Source organism: Orcinus orca, chromosome 13 (assembly GCF_937001465.1).
Source record: "Orcinus orca chromosome 13, mOrcOrc1.1, whole genome shotgun sequence".
Lineage (NCBI taxonomy): Eukaryota > Metazoa > Chordata > Mammalia > Artiodactyla > Delphinidae > Orcinus > Orcinus orca.
This window is the reverse complement of record NC_064571.1, coordinates 58184729-58209588: the sequence shown is the minus strand read 5'-3', so window position 1 is coordinate 58209588 and position 24860 is coordinate 58184729. Positions and strand designations below refer to the sequence as shown.

The following is a 24860-nucleotide window of genomic DNA, read 5'->3' as shown; positions in this document are numbered from 1 at the left end:
TTAAACTGGAATATTAAGATTGCCACCAAGAAGTTATTGTTCTTAGACATCACTCTATGTTTTATCTTGAAAAGTCTATTTCCTTTGTGCCCTCCACTTCTGTCATTTCTTTAATCTACCCTGGATTTTTTATTTCATTATAGGCACCCCACACTGAAGAATAACAGTGGCAATAATTTATTGAAAAATTTAGGAAGTTCAAAAGTGAAGTAAAACAGTAGATAAGAAGGGAAAGTACTATCGCTATTCTACCTATAGGTAATTTGATTTAACTTCTGTTTTGTTTTTTGTTTTATTCCAGCAGAAATGGTACTAGATGCCTGGGCACAGTCCATAAAACGTCCTTAAAATTTGTGAGCAGAATCATCTGCAATACATGCAGCCTTTCCATGAGTCCTAAAATTTTGAGGTAACACAAACTGATCTTTTGCTATGACCACCTTCTTTAAATTCACTGGCAAAGGAGTGAACTGTAAATGTCTTGAGGTTAAGGAAGCCTTTTTATTATCATTATTTTTCTTTTGGTTAAAAAAAAAAAATCCCACACTTCACAAAGAACTCAGGATGGGGACTTGAGCTGGAGAAAGAACATAGATTATGCCCATTATCACTTGCTTATTAAAATGGAATAACACTGAGAGCTAAGCCAAAGAAGCAAAGAACTCCCAACCACCATTGTTTTTTTTTTTCCTACAGCACTTCTAATGTTCTTACATTTCATTTTCGTGTCCTTATTTTACCTTTTGGTCATTAAAAATATTGGGCTAAACCCCACTGGTAAACCACAGTCTAGGCTTTGTGCCACTGAAAGATTTAATAGAAAGAAAATATCTTACTCATAGTAGAAAAGAAAATCGTCTTTACCCTTATTTATTCTATGGAAATACTATTAGTAAGTTGTAAAGATTTTACAACCAATGAAGAAGAAATAACTGCACTAGATGAAATTCAGAGCACAAACAGTGGAAGAATATATATACAACCAAGGAATTAACAGTAGTTACCTCTGGGTGGAGACAATAGGTATTTTTACTTTTTATTAGTAGAAATTTCTCATTTTTCAACAAAAGGCATATATTGCTTATGTAAGAAGAATAAACAATAAAAGCCACATTTAATTTGAAAAACACACAGCCAGACCTTAGTCCACAACAGAAGAGAATAGGGGTCCCTATTCTTTTACTCAATCCTATGGTTTTACAGGATGATCAGGATTTAGGAGCAATTTCACAAATATAATAGATCAGCTGGAAGTAAATACAGTGCAGTGCTTAAAGGCATGGGTTTTGAGGTCAGATAGACTTATTTTGGAACTGTACCTCTGCTTCTTACTCTGTGTTTAATTAGGTTTCCTAAGCTCTCTCAACTTTGGTCTTCTGCATCGTACAAAGGAACTAATGATACCTACATACAGTTCAAGGTTGCTGTGAGGATTAAATGAGGAAATATAGAACAAGGACTACAACATAATTCAGGCTTAATAAATAATTTTTAAAAATGTAATAATAATAGCAATAACAACCATAACGTTCTCTAAAATGTATAGTCCATACTGTGTGTCAGGCCCTATTCTAAGTGCATTCACAGTTTACCTCATGGAATCATAACAACTTTATATGAAGTAAGTCATGCTATTTTCCCATTTTATACTTGAGGGAACCAAGATGCACAGAGACCCAAAGTCCCACGTTCATACCACCGTGTTGCACAGTGTCTCTTAAGAGTATCTTTTTTGGTAGAGGGTAATAGTAATTTATATTTATTGAGTTAGTCATAGGAATCATTTTGGATAATGTGTATAGTATTTTAGAAGCTCAGAAGTTTAGAAATCTTATTCTAAACTTTATGTTAATTGAAACATACCTCAAAGACTATCACTGATTAGGGGTAATAAAAAGGGAAGTTAATTGGAAAGTCTGAAGTTGTGATCGATCCCCTGGAGCATATGTTGGTTTTTTATCTGAGAGCATTTGGGAGTGGGGTTTGTCCTAATTAAGGAAACTAAGCATCTCAGGAGCTATTCCACGGTCCCTCCCTGTGGCATGGCAGGAGACCAGCATTATTTTAACCTTAGTCCCTAAAGAAGTTTCTTTTTTCTTTTCAGAGTCCCAGAATGCTTCAACAGACTTAATAGCGGTTCCTCTTACAAGAGACATAGTGAGAAAGATCGATAATATGCCTTCCAGAAAAATCTGTTTTTCTGGAGGATAAATGAGTGTTCTGTTTTCTTTAGAATTTTCACTTTCCCTTTCCTAAGAATAAATAACCCCTCACATAATATTCTAAATCATGATCCTCAAGCTTTCTCTCTCAAATTCTTGTGAAATATTAAAGGAAACAATCCTATCATATACAAAAAACTTAAGTGAGATAGCTTTTACTGTGAACACACAGAACTAGATTATTTTTCTTGGATTGTGTGAGGACTACTGTTATCCTTCATATCAAGTGGGTGCATTTATCTGCTGCTTCTCCCTATGACGCAGAACCGAATTTCAAGTTTTCTGGAAATATATATAATTTACTTACGAGGGCCTCAGGACAAATTGTATCCACATCTGAGAGCAGTATAATATTGATGATCACTTATGGCAAGAGGTTCTTTTATAAATTGCAAAACATTAATGCTTTGTTTTCATTTACTCCTCTCTCTTGGCATCTAGATGGTGATTGAATTCATAAGCTATTCTACCCTCTGGGCAAGCTTCATGCTGATTTATAAGGTGTGGAACTTTTCATCAGTTCTGTGCTTTAGGATGTTATTAATCAAAATCTAGAAGGAGATGGCTTAGACTAAGGCCAGAACTCCTAGACTCTAGTTGTAACTCTGCCACTATCAAGGTTATTAGGCTTGGATGAGTTTACATCTCTGGGCCTCAGGTTTTTCAACTGCAAAATAAAAAACAAACCGATGATTTTCCATGGGCCATTTCCAGTTCTAAAATTCTATGGTTTTTAAGAGATGTTTAGTTTTAAGTCTTTCAGTTCATAAAATGAGACAATTGGAAAGCCATCCTGACTCAGCAAAGGCATGTAAACATTAAATTTTAACTATTCAGAACACAATAGTCACACATTATCAGTAATGATTATTTGTTTTTATGCATATTTCCCTAAACGTATTGCCTAGAAAAATATTGATTATCTATATAATTGCCTGAGGGCAATATGTTATTCAGATGGACACACATCAAACATTCTATTTATGCTGCATAAATTGTAAAAGGAAACCATTTCTTAGCCTCTGCCCTTACCAACCTTTCATTTTTAATTAATCAAGTGGTCATTCATTCAGTAAACATTCCATAAGCATTTCTTGAGCGTTTATGTGTCATGTGATGTATAGCAGACATTTTTCTATTTACATTATCTATTTAATGTGCCCAGAAATTCTGAGGGGTAGAAAACTGAGTATCAGATAAGTTAAGTCTGGTTCAAAGATGAAGAGCTGATAAATGGTAGGGCCAGAATCTGGACCCAAATTTGTTGGACGTGTGCTAAATATTCTTGTTGGCCCTCCAGACCCATTCTCTATTCTTTCCACCCTGCCCCCATCCAGGAGGCTGACCTGTATGATTACATCAGTGTGCCAACAGGGAAGCCGGAAAGACATACTAGGGAAAGAAGGGAGTGAGGACAGATGAGGTCTTTATGTCCTTGCCTCCTTCCCTTCCGGTTCACGTAGGGCTGGCTATGCCCCTTCCCCACACAATTCTTCCTTCCAGGTTATGATCCTACTCCTTATCCTACTGGGTCGAGTCGTGGTAACAGATCCAAGGTACTGCACTTCACTTATGATCCCCTATGTTGTGCCCTTGGCTTGGGAAACTGTCCCTCTTTAAACCCTTCTCAGATCATTCTAACTTGAATGTACTATCTCGTTTTTGCTGGGATCCTAACACAGTTACCAAATCTCTTTTTACCATGCCATGCCATTTCACACGTTAGGATGTAACAACCGCGTGAGTTAATCAAGGATTTGAGACCAGATAGCCTCCAATAGTGGCAAGAAGAGCTAGGATTTGAAAGATACTACTGTTGTTCTGTTTCTGTATTTCTCTTATCAATTCACACTTACAACGAAATCAGCAAAGATATAGGACTCAAGGATGACTGATACTCTGGTTTTGCCTCAACATGTTTTGTGTCAGAACAATGCAAACAAACAAATCTAACCCACAGTAGGACTGAATAACAGACCCACTGTGAGCTCCAGCCATTAAAGGAAAATATCTTTGACAAGCTATCCTTTCAACTGCCCACACTTCAAGACAGGGTATAGGGTTAAGTTTGAAAGAGAATTACAATACAGGAGGGATTATGTGGCATCACCAAAGAAGCACACTAACTCAATTTATGTTGCCTGGAGGTTGACATTAACACTATAATTTTGTTGTCTCAGAATCTCCTCAATCTGAAAAAACGCAGTGGGAAGAATTTCTACGGATTCTACCAAACAGGCAGAATTCAAGGACTACCGGTGTGCTTACAACCTAGCTGAGGAAGATACCTACACACCAACCTCCTTGTTTGAGTCAATTAGGAAATGAGCCAGGATGTGCTAGAATTTCTTGGCCTGAAGGAAACAAGGGCTGATTAATCTAAATGTTGGTGCAGGAATGGAAAAGACATGCTTAAGCACTGAAAAAGTACATCCCTAGCTTGTGCATCTCTAGCTTGTGAGCTTTTGATCTGGGATTTTAAGTCTCGGTTTCTAGGACTCTGTGGAACCACTGAAATGTTTGAAAAAGCGTTTGACTAGAGAGAGACTCCGTGGCATTAACCAGAGCCTCAAAGAGGCCTAAGAACCAAAGTTAACAGGGGAAAATGGGCCATATGTCTGCTTCACTGGCTAGATCAAGGAATACGGATTAGTAGACAGGATTACTTAGATATTTCTCTGATTCCATCTACTCATCAGGCAACCCTCTAATTTTTGCTTTAATTTCCCACATAGTGGTTTGGAAAGATACATACTTTAACGTCAATTATTGCTTTGGCTAAAAATCTCTCACGGATCTGCAATAAATCCTTTAGGTCCTTTTTCTCAAAGCTTGAATTTCCCTGAGTAAGTTATTAATCGAATTTCCAGACCTACTGGACTGAAGGAGTGAACCCAGGAACAATAACAACAACAAAATGAACCTCTAATGTCTTTGAGACCTGTTCTGACCACCAACCGTGACCCTACAACCACAGAGCCTCTTATGACCACAGGATGAACCTGGAGTTTTAATATGTCAACAATGAATCTCAAAGAAGCTCACATATTCTGGTACATTTTTCCTTATATATTTATTACTGTTTTCTCACCAGGGAACCAGCAACGAGAGATTTAGTGACTATAAACTTTTATTCACCTGAAAAACAGAGGTCCTGAGGATAAACTAAAGAATAACGTTTGTTTAGAACGAACAAGGTACTAACTGCTCCTTTCTATCTAGATCAGTGGACTTCATTTTTTGTGCTATGTGGTAGCATGTAATGATATATTTGGTCAGCTTTGTCCCCAAAGAGGTATTGATGTGATTTTTAAGAAGTTATATTCTTCTATTATTATGTTCATGTAAAAGAATTCTGTCTTCAAAGGAAACATTCTAGAAAGAAATCCATTACAATGCTGTGATTAATGTCCTTCACCAAATGCAGGAAAGAGAGTTAAAGCTGTAACTCCAATTCTCTTATGCATTCTGGAAAAGATTTCCTATCTCTAGCTCCTATCACGAGATGCTCAGGAGAGCTGCCTTTTAGCACCATTAACACCCAAAAAGGGTACTCTTTCCACAGTCCCCTCTATAGGCCCCAAACTCTCTCAAACTCATCACCCACGACTCCCAAGGCATTAGTCACTTATTGATCTTTATCATCCTTGAGCTGCCTCTACCAAACACTTCTATCTCCTTGGTCACTGTTTAACTGCTGAAATTATCCTCTCTCGGCTCTTCATATCTCTCTGCTCCTTCTCTCTCAGCTCCATTACGGACTACTCAGTGCCTCAGCCCTCCTCTTAAATGTTGTGTTCTCCAAGGTTCCACCCTGGATAATTTTCTCACGGAGAAATCTCATTCAGCACTTCTATGTGGCAACACGTCAGTATCTTCACATCAGGCCACTCAGCTGAATACCTAGATCCAGTGCACGTAATTCCAGCCAGTCACCCCTGTGCAGTTACTTCAGACTTACCTGCCCAAGATGGAATTCATCCTCCTCCTCCCTTTCCCCCTGGTCAAACTTGTTCCTTCTTCCGTAATCCTTCTTTAGCTTCATAGTGACACCACCTACCCAGGCATTCAAGTCAGAGGTGACTAACTCTCTCTGAGACCTTTATGCAAGTAATAATATTTGAGCTTCATCCATGAACAAATAGAAATGTACCAGTTTGAAAAGAGTGTGAAAGAATTCCAAGAACGAAACAAGATTTTCAAAAAGCCATTGAGTTGGGCGTTTTTCTTTATGTATTCTTTAATATAAAGTTCATTTAAGAAATAAAGGGCAAAGGTGGGGGGAAAGTCACTGAGTCATGAAACAGCATGATGTGCTGTTGAGAGGCTGATAAGAAACCGTAGTTGGCTGGATTATAGAGAATACGGTAGAAGTTGGCAGGAGATGAAATAGAAGTAAATCGGGATCAGATTGTAAAGGATCTTGTGTATCAAGCTAAGGCTCTGTATTTTATTCTATAAGCAATAGGAGGTCTCCTCTGATCCTCAGAGAACTATCTTTTTTAGCAACACCTTGTAGCTTTCACGTTGCCTCTGGTGGCTTCCAAATTTTCATCAGATCTGTCCTGAGCCATTCTTGGGAAACTTATAACTCTCAAAGAATCATTCAGTATTTGTTACTCAAGGTTCATGGGAGCTACAATGGCATAGTACCTTATAATCTTATAATCTTCTCAATAAGAACACTGTAGTGAACATTTATTGTGTTCGATAACTATCAACCATTTCCCCGTCTTTTGGAAACACAGACTCAGCTTTCCTTTGAGGATCATCTCTCTTCCACTGAAGTCTCTGTGCTTCGAGTGGAGGTGACTCTTTGTCCAGCTTCTGCACCCTTCCCCCCCACCAACTGGGCCATTGCATCACTCTAGCCACGGTAACTCTTCAAGGATAACACATGACTCAACTAAAACAAATGATAGTCCAGATATTTTGTTTGAACTATTTTGGGAGATACTATCTTTCCTATTGAATTTGGGCTTGGGAAGATGTTAAGAGTAGAGCCAACTGGAAACCAGCTTACCCCCACCAAGAACCTAAGGATGAAGTCAACGTGGAATTTTAAAAAAAGCAAGAGATTTTCATAGCTGCGTGTTGAGTGCTGAGGGAGATACACTGTAGTAAATGCATGACCCCTACCTTCAATAAGCTTGAAATATATCTGAGAAAACAATAATAAGTATAAGAATAATACTCAAGTGAAAGAAAGAAACTGGAAAACTACCATCTCCTATTTACACTACAAGGAATCAAGAAAGTAAGACCAGAGTGTTTGTCTCTGTTCTACTGAGAGAAAAGTTGCCCAAACTGGAGAAAGGGAGTTTGAAGGAGCATAAATTAGGCATTTAGGCTTTCATTTGTCTCTCAATTTTTTTACTTATCTCTCCCCATCAGCTCACCTTCTTAAATGTTAACGGGTAAAAATATTCTTACCCTTCACTCTGCCCTGGCTTTATTGTGAATTGTCTTATAACCATGTTTTTCTGTAGAAAAGGAGAAATGTTGGCATACTAATTTTAAAACAGATTGACAGGCAACAGAAAGTTGGACAGAGAAATGCTCACATGATCAGAGTGCTATCCAGGGACGGTGATGGAAGAAAGACGCTTAAGAAAACTGAAAAAGCAGGAGACAGGCTGACTGGGTGAGACTGAAGAATAGAGATAGACCTTAAGGGAACTGGAGAAGACCAGACTGAAAAACACCAGAACGTCAAACTATCCAGGTATACAGAGAGCACCTAGAGGAGAGGTATTATTTATATTTTTTTATAATGCTGAGTGGAATCTAAACAAGGGGGAGACATATAAAGTGGAAGTTCCAAAGAGAATTGTTTTGAACTGAACCTAAGTGCAGACCTGAGACCAAAGCACAGAGCTGAAGATCAGAGGACCGTAGCTGCCTCCTTCTGTAAAAGCCCCAGCCCTGTTTCTATCTGGCTCGGGCTGTATCTAGTAATGAGGCCATCTGCTCATAATGCTTGCTCCATGTGTGGCTTATGCCCAAAAATCTACACGCCTTCCAGCAAAGTCATTTTTACACTGTACTTGACAGACAGAGCATGTGTTTGTGTTAAAAACACTGCAGGAAATGGGTACTGGGAGGATTCAGAAAGCCTTGACCTTGGAAGAAGACAGCCATGAACTCTAAGGAGGTAATATTAAAAAGCCAGGGGCAGTGGAATGTGGAAGAATCTACTAGAAGCAATTCCTCAGACCCATATCACGCCATGGTAGGCAAGAACATCTGTTTGGAGTTGCTTTGGGGGAAGACAAAGCACGATGGCCTCATTCTTTGCTTTTTAAATAACTTTATTTTCTTCAGTATTTAGCTAAAACAAGTACATCAAAAATGACTTTTGAAAATCTTAGTGGGAACACCATTGCCCAATGGATAAAGCCCAAATTACTCAACATGATCCTTTACAACCTGACCCCAACTTACTTTGCCATCAACACTATCTCAGGCCATTTACTACCATGCATACACAAACTTTTAACAATCCACAAATGTGGCATACCCTTTAATGACTCCACACCATTGGAAGTGTAGTTTGTGCTGCCCAAATATAATTTTCACTCTTTCCAAAATGAATCAAGGAAAAGTAAATTTGCCCAAGATCAGACAAATGTTGAGTGTTTGACATAATAAGACACTAGAAATGACAAAAAAAAAAAAAATCATCAAAAGGAATAGTTATAAAGTTTGAATGGAAATGCTTAGGCAGGAGATCATATGCCATGGTTCCTACATAGTATTTCCTATGTCGAGAGAACTGAACTTTGGCATGATGATATCAGCCTATATGAAGGGATATTTTAAGAAACACCCCAATGGAATGTGTCCTTCATCATGTTTAGTCTGAGCATCTCACCAAGGACATTATCTGTCACATTAGTCAAGGTTCTACTGACAGGGATCCTTCACAGAAAGTTCTTTCTGGTGTTCAGCATCAGAAACACTTGCTCTTCACCTGGAAAGCTGAATTGATTTTGCCCTACAGAAACTGAGGCCCTCGTGAGTAGCAAAAGTTAGATCTCTGCATTTGCAACTAGAAAAAGTAGAAGCAAATTTGGGGCCCATCCTCTGTGAGTATAAGGGACTCTATGGCAGGAATCAACAAACTTTTTACAAAGGGCCAGATAGTAAATACTTCCATCTCTGCAGGCCATACTGACTGTATCATAACTAGTCAACTCTGCCATTGTAGTGTGAAACCAGCCATAGACAATGAACACAGGAGTAGGTGTGACTGTATGCCAATAAAACTTTATTTACAAAAACAGGCATTGGGCTGAGTTTAGCCCCCCGGCTGTAGTCTGTTGACCCTGCTCTATGGCATGTTTTTGTAACAAAGTCTTAATCATGATTCTGTTTAATTCCTTTAACTCACTTTTCTCCTTGTTCTTTCTTACTGTCTTATATTCATGTTATATGGCTATGGTTATGTAACTGTGCTGCCTTTCTGGTATTTTCTGAAACCAAATGAGTAATAAATACTTAAATAAAAATTTTAAAATTAACTGGCTATAGGCTTGCTTTTTGGTTATATTCAAGTAAGAAAGGACATTTGCCAAAGTTAATAGGGCAATGAAACATGTCAGATGGAATGAATTATACTAAGAAATCAAAAAATTAGACAGTAAGATTTTATTTTTAATTTTTTCCTCTGGGTATACCTCTAAGGAAAAAAGGCAGAGAAGGAGGTCAAAAGAGAGGTCATGACTAGGTAAGAAAGTAGGGAAGTTTGGTCTACTGGAGGTTGACAGTAGATCATTTTTCTTCTGAGCCCTTATTTCTCAGGTAGTGATATTTATAGTTGACTTTTACCAGAGTTTTTTTATATTTCACGAAATCCACTTATAATCGTGCTGTGTTCCACATGTTTACTCCCACTGTGTTACTGTTCACACGTCTCTGTCCTAAACCCCTTAAAATTGATTCACTTAATACATATTAAATATTAATAAACACTAATATTATTATATACCAGGTGCTATTCCAAAAGCATGCATATAACTGTGAAGAAAAGAGACAAGGTCCCTACCCTTATGGCATTTGTTTCCAAACAGAGAGAAACAATGAAGAAATAAACAAATAAATAAATCTGATGGGAAAAGGGGGTATTGAGTGATAACAAAGCCAGAGGAAAGAGAGTGACTGAACTGCTATTTTATATTGGGGTAGATACCTGAATGAAGCATTGGAGCAAGCCAAGCAGGCACCTGAGGGAAGAGAATCCTAAGGGAGGGAACAGAAAGTGCAAAGTTGAAAGGCTCTGAGGTAGAAGGAAACCAGAGTGGCTGGAGTAGAGTGAGGGAGGGGCAGAGTAGTATGCAGTGAAGTCAGAGAGGGAATACAGGATTAGATTTCACAGGGGCTCAAAAGCCCCTGTTAGGAATTTGGGTTTTAGTCTGTGGGTTATGGAAAAACCAATGGAAGGTTTTGACCAGAGGAATAACATGATCTGATTTATATTTCAGAGGGAGTAAAACCAAGCAGGACCTTGTGGGGCTCCTCGGCATGGGAAGCCTCCATGACCTTCCCTGAGCCCCAAAGAGCAGATTCAAACAGTTGCTAAAGAGGGAAGGGAGGGGACACAGAGACAGAGGAGGAGCGGCCAAGAAACAACAGTGCAGCCTCGGGGCAGGGTCCTGGTTCTGCCTTAAGGGACACACACAACAATATCTTCGAGCTCTTTATAGAGATGTCAGCATTCTTCATTCCAGAGAAGACCACCTGAGGCCAGATTAAAGGAACCAGAGAAGCACATCAAGAGATTACCTGAGACTAGATTAAAGGACCCTGTGCACACCCTGATCTTATCAGCAACCCCACTCTTGAACCATTGCTATAAAAACTTCTCAGTGATTCCTCCCAGGTCGGGACACACAGTGTTTCAGGGCATGAGCCCACTGGGTCCCCCTTTGCCTAGCAAAGCAATAAAGCTATTCTTTTCTACTTCACCCAAGACTCTGTCCCCAAGATTCGATTCGGCACCTGTGCACAGAGGCCGAGCTTTCGGCATCAGGCTTTCGGCATGAGTGCTATGTAGAGAGGATATGTAGGGCCAAAGGTGAAAACAGAAAGACTGATTAAGAGACTTGAAGTTATCCAGGCAAAAGAGAATGGTGCCTGAATCAGTGTGACAGTAGAAGAGGTCATTTTTATTTATCTGAAAGAAGTGTTCTGACAGAGTTTGCTGACTCATTGGATGTGGGCATATGCAAAAAAGAAAGGAGTAAAAAATGACTGAGGTTTTTGATCAGGGAAAATGGGGGAATGAATTTTCCACTTATCGAGATACAGAATACTAGGAAGTAATAGGGCTGGGAAGAAAACTCATGTATCTATTTTAAACTTATTAAGTGTGAGGTGGCGAATCAGACACCCAAGTAGGGATGTTTGCTATATAGTTGGTTATCTGAGTCCAGGGTTCAGAGGAAAGGTATGCACTAGAAATATAAATTTGGGCATGGTCAACATATAGATGATATTCAAAGCCATAGGCTGGGGGAGATCATGATGGGAGTGAGTGCAGTTAGAGAAATATAGTTAAGAGTGTAGTCTGAAAACTAAACTTTGGGGTCCTCCAAATTTAAGAAGCTTGAGATGAATATGAGGAATAAGGGAGAATAAAAGACAGTAACCAGTGAAGTAGGAGGAAAATGGGGAAGAGTAGACTTCTAGAAATCTAATGTAAAAAATGTTCCAAAAAATGAAGGCATAATCACCTGTGTCGAGTGAAGCTGATAAGGAAGATAAGAACTGAGAGGTGACCTTTGATTTTGGCAATATAAAGCCCACTGATCTATTTCATTAGAGTGGTGAGGGATAAAAGCTTGTTTGAAGTCGATTCAAGGATGGGAAAAGATAAATTGGAGATAATGGGCATGGAAAATTTTTCTTGAAGTTCTGCTTCTCAAAAGGGAAGCAGAGAAATAGACAGTAGCTAGAAGGGGACAAAATCCATAGAACTCAATATAAAGACAGGTTATATACAGTAAATAGAAAGGTAGGTCATGGAGGAAAAACTGTTTGCCATCCTTTGTGCTCAACCTCCCCTTTTTTAGTTCTTTTCTCTCTCTCTTTCTCTCCATGATACAAATCCTACCCTCTTCGAAACCTGCCTGGATATCCACAGTCCTGAACAGCCTCTCTATGCTTTGCTGTATCAAAGCTCTCAGGAATAGAAAGATGAATCCATTCTACTAAGTGGCATGGGTCTTAATAGGACTACATGTGTCTGCACTAGCAGATGCTTTGTATTTCTTACACTATCAGTAATCCTCAACTAAAATGATGGATTCAAAATAGATGATATCTAAACTCATCACAGGTCTGCCACCATCTCTACTTTCCTCTTCAACCCCATTGTAAAATGCTATGATACAATGAATGAAATCACTAATTTGGAAACCAGACAAAAGAAGAAAAGGCATTTTGGATACCAGATATTCTTTTCTTATACTATTGTAACATGTGTGGGTTTATTCTGAAAAGTGCATCAGTATTAGAAGCAACCAAGGTGTCCTTCAGTGAATAGATGAATAAATGATGGTGCACCCAGACCATGGAATATTAGTCAGCACGCAAAATAAAGGCGCTTTTATGCCACGCAAGGACATGGAGAAACTTTAAATTCATATTATTAAGGGAAACAAGTCAATCTGAAAGGCCATATACTATATGATTCCAACAATGTGACATTCTGAAAAAGGCAAAATTATGGAGACAATAAAAAGATGAGTAGTTTCCAGGAGTGGGGTCAAGGGAGAGAGCAACAGGCAGAGCACAGAGGATTTCTGGGACAGTGACAATACTCTGTATGACATTATCATAATGGATATGTCATTATACATGTGTCCAAACCCACAGAATGTAAAACACCAAAAGTGAACCCTAAGGTAAACTGTGGTCACTGTAGGTTTATCTTTGGTAAAAATGTACCACTCTGGCGAGTGATATTGATAATGGGGGAGGCTATGCATGGGTGGGGGCAGGGGACATATGAGAAAACCCTGTACCCACCTCTCAATTTTGTTCTAAACCTAAAACTGCTGTTAAAAAAAAAAAAAGTCTTTAAAAAATAAAAGGACATCAATAATGAGTGACCCAAGAGAATTGATGTTGACCTTAACTTTTTAACTTCACGTGTATTTTTCTACTAAATGTTTCTGGCTTTTTTTTATATGTAGCCATTGTGCTAAGCACTGTGGGGAGAACAGAGGAGAAAACAAAGAATGAATGAGACAACTGTATCTAAATTTAAAAGAGATTATTCTACTCTCCTTTATCCATGATTTTAGTTAATTTTAGAACTTTAGATATTCCTAAATCGTAACTGTTTGCATCAACTAAGTGTCTTTAACACAAGCCACTTTACTAATCCTCTGAATTCGGAAAAACATAGGGAAATTCTCCACAGCTACTTCTGTATTGGTATAGGCATGGTAACAAAGAATAGGTCTTCAGAGGTAAAGCTGAAATATTTTTTAACTACTGCTATTCTACCTGATTTTGTGGTAATATTTGAACTTGTATAGTGGTGTTTAAACATCGAATCTAATAAAAGCTAAATAATTCAGAGGAAAATAAAGTAGACTACGCCTCTGTAATAGCTGTCAATTGACAATAGGCAGGTTCTCCTATGGTCATATTAGCACCTTAAAATGAAGCAAAATACTGAAAGTACACTACACTATACTAACATCAAAACATGCCACTGTTTATAAGTAGCAAGCTTTCTATGATACAAAAAGAAAGCCCAGCAGAGTCATTTGCAAGTTTTTAACGTGAGCTTTTATTACCTTCTGCTGCTGATTATGGTACTATCTCTATTATATTTTTATATTTGAAAATCAAGACACTTTATATGCCTGATTTGAATTAGGTAAATGAATGCAAGCTCACCCAAGGCCCTCTTCCCCAGTCAGAACTGGAATGCTCCAGTGCAGATTAAAATGTGAGGAAAAATGGTAAATGAAAAACTCTTGATGAAGAAAGTAAAATTTAATCACAGTTTTATAGCAAAGGCCTACTTCAAATAGGAGTGTATGTCTTAACTGTTTTTAAAAATTAATAGGATATACAGAAAAAAAAAAGCATTGAGTAAGCTCTGCTTAACTTTGTGTCTGAACATATGTGCCCTTTCAGAGAAAGACTGGAAATAAAAATGGGAATGCTAATACAAAATATTTCATAAGAGACAAAATGATTTCAAAGTAGACAGTTTAAGAACTCCCTCACTCTCAATCAGCCAGTATTTACTGAGTGATTAGGAACTCAGGCCTCCTAGGAGGCCCCTAAGAGCATAAGGAAGAATCCTACCTTCAAGGACCTTACAGTCTAATCCAGATGACAAGTTTCCTATCCAGTGTGCTACTTACAAATAATAGACATTGTGATGAAATGACATTCATTACATCACTTTTTTGCTCGGCATCTTTCAGCAACTATTTTCTATCACACCAAATCCAGGTGTATTTTCTGGTCCATTTAAGATCTTACTGTTCTCCTACGTTTACCTCACAACCCTGATTGATTTTAGTGCTACTTTCTTAATTAAGCAAATCTTTTTAGTTCTACATGCACGCACACACACACGATGCTTGCCCCCTGACCCCCTGACTGTCTTGGGTGGAGGTTGCTGAGCAGTGGGGATGGTAAGAGATCTGTAGGTATGAGTGAGGTCTAAGAAACAACCACCCCAATGTAGCTGACAGAAAACACGGACCAGACCCCTAAGCGATGACTAGCAACAGAGAACGGGAAGACTGGAACAGGTAGCCTTAGAAGGGATAAAGCCTGTTAAGGTGTCCACTACAAGCTCATGCTAGGAAAGGAGCCATGAAGGTTACCTATTTTCAACGGGGAACACTGCCTCTCCCACTGCCATCCCTCTAGACAACTAGTTCTCATTTCCCTGCCTTTGCACGTGATGCCCAGAACTCACCACCTCCAGGAAACTCCCCAACTCCACTCTCATGTTCCACTATGTGCCTTGCACTTATATCTATTTCAAGGTGTACATGTCTGCCTGACAATGAGACTGTAGGCAATCGGAGGGCAATACACTGCCCTGCATAAAATTTTCACATTTGCTCCAACATACAGGAACAGATGGTGCTGAAAGAATGCCTGTTGAATGTATGAATTACAGACATTTTAGCCCCCAACACCAATGTTATAATTGTTAAGAATGTGAATTGCATGGATAATAGTTATTTACTTTACCTCTTTTGATGATGAGATATGTATTGCATTTTCTTACAGCATAACATCATTGATGTTTTATAAAGTTGAATGAAGTTCCTCCTTGTCGTGCAGCCCCTTAATGCATATTAGAGTGAAGAGTGTTAGTCACTTTCCCTGGCCAGTAGTATTAAATAAAAGGGCTGAACAATTCATATTTTGTGAGTAACTGCTTCTTGGCTATCTGTCCGGTTTCATCATGGTGATGGTAATTTATAATGTGAGAAAGTTCTTTACAAAGCACTTTGAAAGAGAAAAACTCTTTCCTGGTCTTACATATTGTACACGTCCTGATTTTACATGCATTGTAAGATATTAATAGCACATTCAAATATAGCTTTCAAGGAATTTTTCCTTAATGAAATTTTAATTTGTTAATTCCAAATCCACAAGAATTGGGTGATTTTATTGGTAATAAAAGCATGGGTTGAATTGTGACTTTATTTGGAAATCTCATTCTTCATAGTCAGATTATATTTGTCCTCAAATTTCCTAAAATCATCCACTCTACCATGGATATGTAAAATGCTGTACAAGCAATCCCTTGTCATTTTCAAAGCCAGTCACTGTGCTGTCCTCCAAGAGAAAAAAAAAATGTAAACTTAGGTTAAGATACTTTATGCCATTCAGAAGTAAAAGAATGTTAATTTCAAAATATCCCACAGTGCAGATTTTTTATTAGGTCAGGTACATGTTTTTACCTATAAATCATCCTAAAGTAATAAGCTTTTACTGCACAGTTAAATGTCATTTCAGTTTAAGTTTTTCGGGGGTTTTTGTTGTTGTTTGTTTGTTTTTGGTTTTCTACTTTACTTTCAGTAGGTGCATTATTTCCAGTGGCTTTTTCAAAATCCAGTTTTTTGCTACCAGAGTTGTAGTCTCTAAGTCCTTTAGAAATCTAATTGTTTACTCTTCAATGCATTTTTTATACAGAAATAGGCAAAATTTAGTTTTTCTCCCATCTTTACCTCATGTAGCTAGAAATTAAGTGATAATGATCATGGCCATTTTGCTTTTGCTTTCTCTTTTCCATTTGAAACCCCAAAATAGATGAGTTTTAATTTTATGTTTTTCCTAATCTGGACAAGTTCAAAACACATCATTTTTTCCCCACTGTTTTTATTATATGGTACTGCCATCTATGGGTCCTATTCATAGAATAATTTTGGTTTGGGGTTTAAAAAAAGTTAGGATTTGGAACCTAAAAGACCATCTAGCCCTCATCTTTCATTTATGGATAAGAAATTTAAGACCCTAAGTGGCTAAATAAATATAATATAGGAAAATGGCTAGTTGCCAATAAAGGGTGAATTATCACCTATACTTAATATTTTATACCTATACAAGTGATTTTAAATTTATATTGTTTTTGCCTCTTGTACAACTTGAACAAGCAAAAATACTTCTCAATCCTAACATTTGAAGATCGATTGTTTTTATAAGTGAGGTAAATACAAGCTATTTTAAATATATAAACATCTAACCACCTACTCATCCTTATTTTAATTAATTTGTGTATTTGTTTTGAGGATTTTTTTTTTTTTTTTTTTTTTTTTTTTGCGTTATGTGGGCCTCTCACTGTCGTGGCCTCTCTCGTTGCGGAGCACAGGCTCCGGACATGCTGGCTCAGCGGCCATGGCTTATGGGCCTAGCCGCTCTGCGGCATGTGGGATCTTCCTGGACCAGGGCACGAACCCGTGTCCCCTGCATCGGCAGGTGGACTCTCAACCACTGTGCCACCAGGGAAGCCCTGTTTTGAGGATTTTTTTAAAGAACAAGGCAAAACCTCTGTATTTAAGAAAGTTTTAAAATTCACTATGTTAAGGAGATATTTGCTTACAAAATTTAGGTGTTATTTAGAGGTCGAAGGAATAAGATTCAATGTAATTTTAAATTTCTTTGTAGTAATCGCCAAAGACAAGGGGATTGAGGGAACAAAAACAAAAGTGGTACTTTTATTTCTGACAGTAACTGCGAAAATATTTTGAAAGTTTAATAACAAGAAAATCCAGTGGGAAATTCACAAATTTTATATTTCTTCCAAAAAAGTTCAAACTTAATAAAACACACTGGAGTATAATGATTTTTTAATCTTTGTTTTTTTGGTGTTGTTTAACATGCCAACATTTTATTAATAATTTTTGCAACAATACACATAAATGAGATGGGTCTCTGGTTTTCTTTTTATTCAGGCTTGGAAAGTTTTGGAGTCAAGGTTATGCTTAAAATGAATTGGGAAACTTTTATCTTTTTCTATGCTTCACACAGTTTAAATTGGAAGTGTACATAATGTTATTCCAAAGGCTGCCCTCATTTTAGGTCATCATGCTGGTTTTTCCTTCACTGGCTTCTCAGGATTTCTGGAAATTGTTACTATACCCTGAAAATGTTTCAGGTTCTATGCAAGATGTTTTTGTTTTGTTTTGTTATACAACTTTACTGAAGTATAACTGATACACAAAATGCTACATGTATTTAATGTATACAATTTGATAAGTTTAGACATATGCATATACCCATGATATCACCATTATAAAATTAATAAACATATCCATCACCTCCAAAATTTTATTTGCATCCCTTTGGGTTTTTTCATTTTGTTTTCATTTTTTTCTTTTTTCTATGGTAAGAACACTTAGCATGAGATCTACCCTCTTAACAAATTTTTAAGTGCACATTCACTTCTTTTTCAGACATCAAAACCATTTTAGTATTTCCCAATTGTATTAATGTGGTGTGATGACTCTGAGATATTAGCATTTCCCAAAATTATATCATTTAATCACTATTTCTAGCAAACACTAGAAGTTAAAGTGTATATCTTAGAAACTGAAATTGAGAGTGGATCAGCCCTCATACTCCCACCTACCTACTGATTCTCCCTGACCTATTTTTGAATAACTCTCTGAGTTCACTGTGAAACAACACAATAATGTGGTAGGTAACTTTGCCTTCTAAGGAGATTCACAGTTACTTTAATGATCTTTTGCAGGATGCAGAGATAATTTATTTCAAGAAATTTCTTTGCTGTATAGGCTAAGCCTAAACACCCAAAAGAGAAATTAACTTGTGCAAAGAATGGATTTTACCCCACTGCCCCAAAAAAGGATTATAATGAATGTCCATTGTAAACAGGAAAATAAATCATTTCTCAATTATCCCTGTGTACATTGTGCTTGTTCTCATTTAAAATTACTTTATAAACAAGGTAGAAAATAATATAAAACGGTTTCAAATGTAACCATTATTCTATGAGCACTAAATAAAGGTTTAATGACAAAAAATTATAATTAACATTTACAGTGCTAGAGAGTCAGTCTGCCTCCTCAGTTCAAGCTCTTAAATTATTACTTTTATTAATTTATTAATTTACTATATACAGAGCTCTGAGCTAGATGCTACAGGAATTACAATGAGTAATACCCACTTGTGGTCCCTCCCAAAACAGTAGTCTCATTGAAGGAATAATTTTAGAAATCACTGGAACACAAAGCAAATCTCTGTACTAGAGAGATGCAAACCAAGTGCTGCTATTGAACAAAGTTCTTAGAAGGAATCTTCTGGTTGAGACTGAACTTTAAAAGTACATGTAGCGAAGACGGTGCAAGAGTAAGACGTGCAGATCACCTTCCTCCCCACAAATACATCAGAAATACATCTACATGTGGAACAACTCCTAAAGAACATCTACTGAACACTGGCAGAAGACCTCAGACCTCCCAAAAGGCAAGAAACTCCCCACGTACCTGGGTAGGGCAAAAGAAAAAAGAAAAACAGAGACAAAAGAATAGGGACAGGACCTGCTCCAGTGGGAGGGAGCTGTGAAGGAGGAAAGGTTTCCACACACTAGGAAGCCCCTTCGCGGGCGGAGACTGCGGGTGGCGGAGGGGGGAAGCTTCGGAGCCACGGAGGAGAGCGCAGCCACAGGGGTGCAGAGGGCAAAGCTCAGAGATTCCCGCACAGAGGATCAGGGCCGACCAGCCGAGAGGCTTGTCTGCTCCCCCTCCGGGGCGGGCGGGGCTGGGAGCTGAGGCTTGGGCTTCGGTCTGAGCGCAGGGAGAGGACTGGCGGAGTGAACACGGCCTGAAGGGGTTAGTGCACCAAGGCTAGCCAGGAGGGAGTCTGGGGAAAAGTCTCTTGCCTCTTTGGCAGGTCCAGACTTTTTCTTCCCTCTTTGTTCCCTGGTGCGCGAGGAGAGGGATTAAGAGCGCTGCTGAAAGGAGCTCCAGAGACAGGCACGAGCCGCGGCTATCAGCACGGACCCCAGAGATGGGCATGAGACGCTAAGGCTGCTGCTGCCGCCACCAAGAAGCCTGTGTGCAAGCACAGGTCACTATCCACACCTCCCCTCCCGGGAGCCTGTGCAGCCCGCCACTGCCAGGGTCCCGTGATCCAGGAACAACTTCCACGGGAGAACGCACGGCGCGCCTCAGGCTGGTGCAACGTCACAGTGGACTCTGCCGCCGCAGGCTCGCCCCGCACTTCGTACCCCTCCCTCCCCGCGGCCTGAGTGAGCCAGAGCCCGCGAATCAGCGGCTCCTTTAACCCCGTCCTGGGTGAACGGGAACAGATGCCCTCAGGTGACCTACACGCAGAGGCGGAGCCAAATCCAAAGCTGAACCCCGGCAGCTGTGCGAACAAAGAAGAGAAAGGGAAATCTCTCCCAGCAGCCTCAGGAGAAGATGATTAAAGTGCCACAATCAACTTGATGTACCCTGCACCTGTGGAATACAGGAGTAGACAACGATTCATCCCAAATTGAGGAGGTGGACTTTGGGAGCAACGATATATATTTTTTTTCCTTTTTCTCTTTTTGTGAGTGTCTATGTCTATGCTTCAGTGTGTGATTTTGTCTGTATAGCTTTGCTTTTACCAGCAGTCCGAGGGTTCTGTCCTTTTTTTTTGTTGCTTTTTGTTTTTCTTTTAGTATAGTTTTTAGCACTTGTTAGCACTGGTGGATTTGTTTTTTGGCTTGGATAATCTATTCTTTCTTTCTTTTTTTTTTAATTACTTTAAAAAAATTTTTAATAATTATTTTTTATTTTTCATTATAATTATTTTATTTTACTTTATTTTATTTTATTTTATCTTCTTCTTTCCTCCCTTTTATTCTGAGCCGTGTGGAGGACAGGTTCTTGGTGCTCCAGCCAGCTGTCAGGGCTGTGCTTCTGAGGTAGGAGAGCCAAGTTCAGGACATTGGTCCACCAGAGACCTCCCAGCTCCATATAATATCAAACAGTGAATATTCTCCCAGAGATCTCAATCTCAACGCCAAGACCCAGGTCCACTCAACAACCAGCAAGCTACAGTCCTGGACACCCTATGCCAAACAACTAGCAAGACAGGGACACAACCCCATCCATTAGCAGAGAGGCTGCCTAAAATCATAATAAGACCACACACACCCCAAAACACACTACCAGACGTGGACCTGCCCACCAGAAAGACAAGATCCAACCGCATCCACCAGAACACAGGCACTAGTCCCCTCCACCAGGAAGTCTATACAGCCCACTGAAGCAAACTTAGCCACTGCGGATACACACCAAAAACAAAAGGAACTACGAACCTGCAGCCTGTGAAAAGGAGAACCCAAACACAGTAAGTTAAGCAAAATGCAAAGACAGAGAAACACACGGCAGATGAAGGAGCAAGGCAAAAACCCACCAGACCTAACAAATGAAGAGGAAATAGGCAGGCTACCTGAAAAAGAATTCAGAATAATGATAGTAAAGATGATCCAAAATCTTGGATATAGAATGAAGAAAATACAAGAAATGTTTAACAAGGACCTAGAAGAACTAAAGAGCAAACAAACAGTGATGAGCAACACAATAAATAAAATTGAAAATTCTCTAGAAGGCATCAATAGCAGAGTAACTGAGGCAGAAGAAGGGATAAGTGACCTGGAAGATAAAATAGTGGAAATACCTACTGCAGGGCAGAATAAAGAGAAAAGGATGAACAGAAATGAGGACAGTCTCAGAGACCTCTGAGACAACATTAAATGCACCAAGACTCGAATTATACGGGTCCCAGAAGAAGAAGACAAAAAGAAAGGGACTGAGAAAATATTTGAAGAGATTATAGTTGAAAACTTCCCTAATATGGGAAAGGAAATAGTTAATCAAGTCCAGGAAGCACAGAGAGTCCCATACAGGATAAATCCAAGGAGAAACATGCCAAGACACATATTAATCAAACTATCAAAAATTAAATATAAAGAAAAAATATTAAAAGCAGCAAGGGAAAAACAACAAAAAATATACAAGGGAATCCCCATAAGGTTAACAGCTGATCTTTCAGCAGAAACTCTGCAAGCCAGAAGGGAGTGGCAAGACATATTAAAAGTGATGAAGGAGAAAAACCTACAACCAAGATTACTCTACCCAGTAAGGATCTCATTCAGTTTGATGGAGAAATTAAAACCTTTACAGACAAGCAAAAGCTAAGAGAATTCAGCACCACCAAACCAGCTTTACAACAAATGCTAAAGGAACTTCTCTACGCAGGAAACGAAGAGAAGGAAAAGACCTACAATAACGAACCCAAAACAATTAAGAAAATGGTAATAGGAACATACATATCGATAACTACCTTAATTGTAAATGGATTAAATGGTCCATCCAAAGGTCATAAACTAGCTGAATGGATAAAAAAAACAAGACTCACATATATGCTGTCTACAAGAGACCAGCTTCAGACCTAGGAACACATACAGACTGAAAGTGAGGAGATGGAAAAAGATATTCCATGCAAATGGAAATCTAAAGAAAACTGTAGTAGCAATTCTCATATCAGACAAAACAGACTTTAAAACAAAGACTATTACAAGAGGCAAAGAAGGACAGTACATAATGACCAAGGGATCATTCCAAAAAGAAGATATAACAATTTTAAATATTTATGCACCCAACATAGGAGCACGTCAATACATAAGGCAAATACTAACAGCCATACAAGGGGAAATCGACAGTAACACAATCATAGTAGGGGACTTTAACACTCCACTTTCACCAATGGACAGATCATCCAAAATGAAAAAAAAAAAAGGAAACACAAGCTTTAAATGATACATTAAACAAGATGGACTTAATTAATATTTATAGGACATTCCATCCAAAAACAACAGAATACACTTTCGTCTCAAGTGCTCTTGGAACATTCTCCAGGATAGATCATATCTTGGGTCACAAATCAAGCCTTGGTAAATTTAAGAAAACTGAAATGGTATAAAGTATCTTTTCTGACCACAACACTATGAGACTAGATATCAATTACAGGAAGAAATCTGTAAAAAATACAAACACATGGATGCTAAACAATACACTACTTAAAAACCAAGAGATCACTGAAGAAATCAAAGAGGAAATCAAAAAATACCTAGAAACAAATGACAATGAAAACACGATGACACAAAACCTATGGGATACAGTAAAAGAAGTTCTAAGAGGGAAGTTTATAGCAGTAAAATCCTACCTTAAGAAACAAGAAACATCTCAAATAAACAACCTAACCTTACACCTAAAGCAATTAGAGAAAGAAGAACAAAAAAACCCCAAAGTTAGCAGAAGGAAAGAAATCAAAAAGATCAGATCAGAAATAAATGAAAAAGAATTGAAGAAAACGGTAGCAATGATCAATAAAACTAAAAGGTGGTGCTTTGAGAAGATAAACAAAATTGATAAACCGAGAGCCAGATTCATCAAGAGAAAAACGGAGAAGACTCAAATCAATAGAATTAGAAATGAAAAAAGAGAAGTAACAACTGACACTGCAGAATACAAAGGATCATGTGAGATTACTACAAGCAACTCTATGCCAATAAAATGGACAACCTGGAAGAAATGGACAAATTCTTAGAAATGCACAACCTTCCGAGACTGAAACAGGAAGAAACAGAAAATATGAACAGACCAATCACAAGCACTGAAATTGAAACTGTGATTAAAAACCTTCCAAGAAACAAAAGCCCAGGACCAGATGGCTTCACAGGCGAATTCTATCTAACATTGAGAGAAGAGCTAACACCTATCCTTCTCAAACTCTTCCAAAATACAGCAGAGGGAGGAATACTCCCAACTTTTTCTACAAGGCCACCATCACCCTGATACCAAAACCAGACAAAGATGTCACAAAGAAAGAAAACTACAGGCCAATATCACTGATGAACATAGATGCAAAAATCCTCAAAAAAATACGAGCAAACAGAATCCAACAGCACAGTTAAAGGATCATACACCATGATCAAGTGGGGTTTATCCCAGGATTGCAAAGATTCTTCAATATACGCAAATCAATCAGCGTGATACACCATATTAACAAAATGAAGGAGAAAAACCATATGATCATCTCAATACATGCAGAGAAAGCTTTTGACAAAATTCAACACCCATTTATGATAAAAACTCTCCAGAAAGTAGGCATAGAGGGAACTTTCCTCAACATAATAAAGGCCATATGTGACACACTCACAGCCAACATCGTCCTCAATGGTGAAAAACTGAAACCATTTCCACTAAGTTCAGGAACAGGACAAGGTTGCCCACTCTCACCACTATTATTCAACACTGTTTTGGAGGTTTTAGCTACATCAATCAGAGAAGAAAAAGAAATAACAGGAATCCAAATCGGAAAAGAAGTAAAGCTGTCACTGTGTGCAGATGACATGATACTATACATAGAGAATCCTAAACATGCTACCAGAAAACTACTAGAGCTAATCAATAAATTTGGTAAAGTAGCAGGATACAAAGTTAATGCACAGAAATCTCTTGCATTCCTATACATTAATGATGAAAATCTGAAAATGAAATTAAGAAAACACTCCCATTTACCATTGCAACAAAAAGAATAAAATACCTAGAAATAAACCTAGCTAAGGAGACAAGACCTGTAGGCAGAAAAATATAAGACACTGATGAAAGAAATTAAAGAGGATACAAACAGATGGAGAGATATACCATGTTCTTGGATTGGAAGAATCCACATTATTAAAATGACTGTAGTACCCAAAGCAATCTACAGATTCAATGCAATCCCTATCAAACTACCACTGGCATTTTTCACAGAACTAGAACAAAAAATTTCACAAATAGACTCCGAATAGCGAAAGCAATCTTGAGAAAGAAAAATGGAACTGGAGGAATCAGGCTCCATGACTTCAGACTATACTACAGAGCTACAGTAATCAAGACACTATGGTACTGGCACAAAAACAGAAATATAGATCAATGGAACAGGATAGAAAGCCCAGAGATAAACCCACACACATATGGTTACCTTATTTTTGATAAAAGAGGCAAGAATATACAATGGAGAAAGGACAGCCTTTTCAATAAATGGTGCTGGGAAAACTGCACAGCTACACATAAAAGAATGAAA

General features: G+C 38.3%; 1 long non-coding RNA gene across 1 annotated transcript in view; it reads right to left on the bottom strand.

Annotated features, from left to right (window-relative positions):
* The window catches only part of LOC125960823 (uncharacterized), a 31844-nt gene extending 7618 nt beyond the window's left edge, over window positions 1-24226 (bottom strand). Inside the window, exon 1 of the long non-coding RNA XR_007470885.1 lies at window positions 15459-24226. This is a non-coding gene — a long non-coding RNA (uncharacterized LOC125960823). The remainder of the gene's footprint in view (window positions 1-15458) is intronic.
* Window positions 24227-24860: the final 634 nt, after the last annotated feature.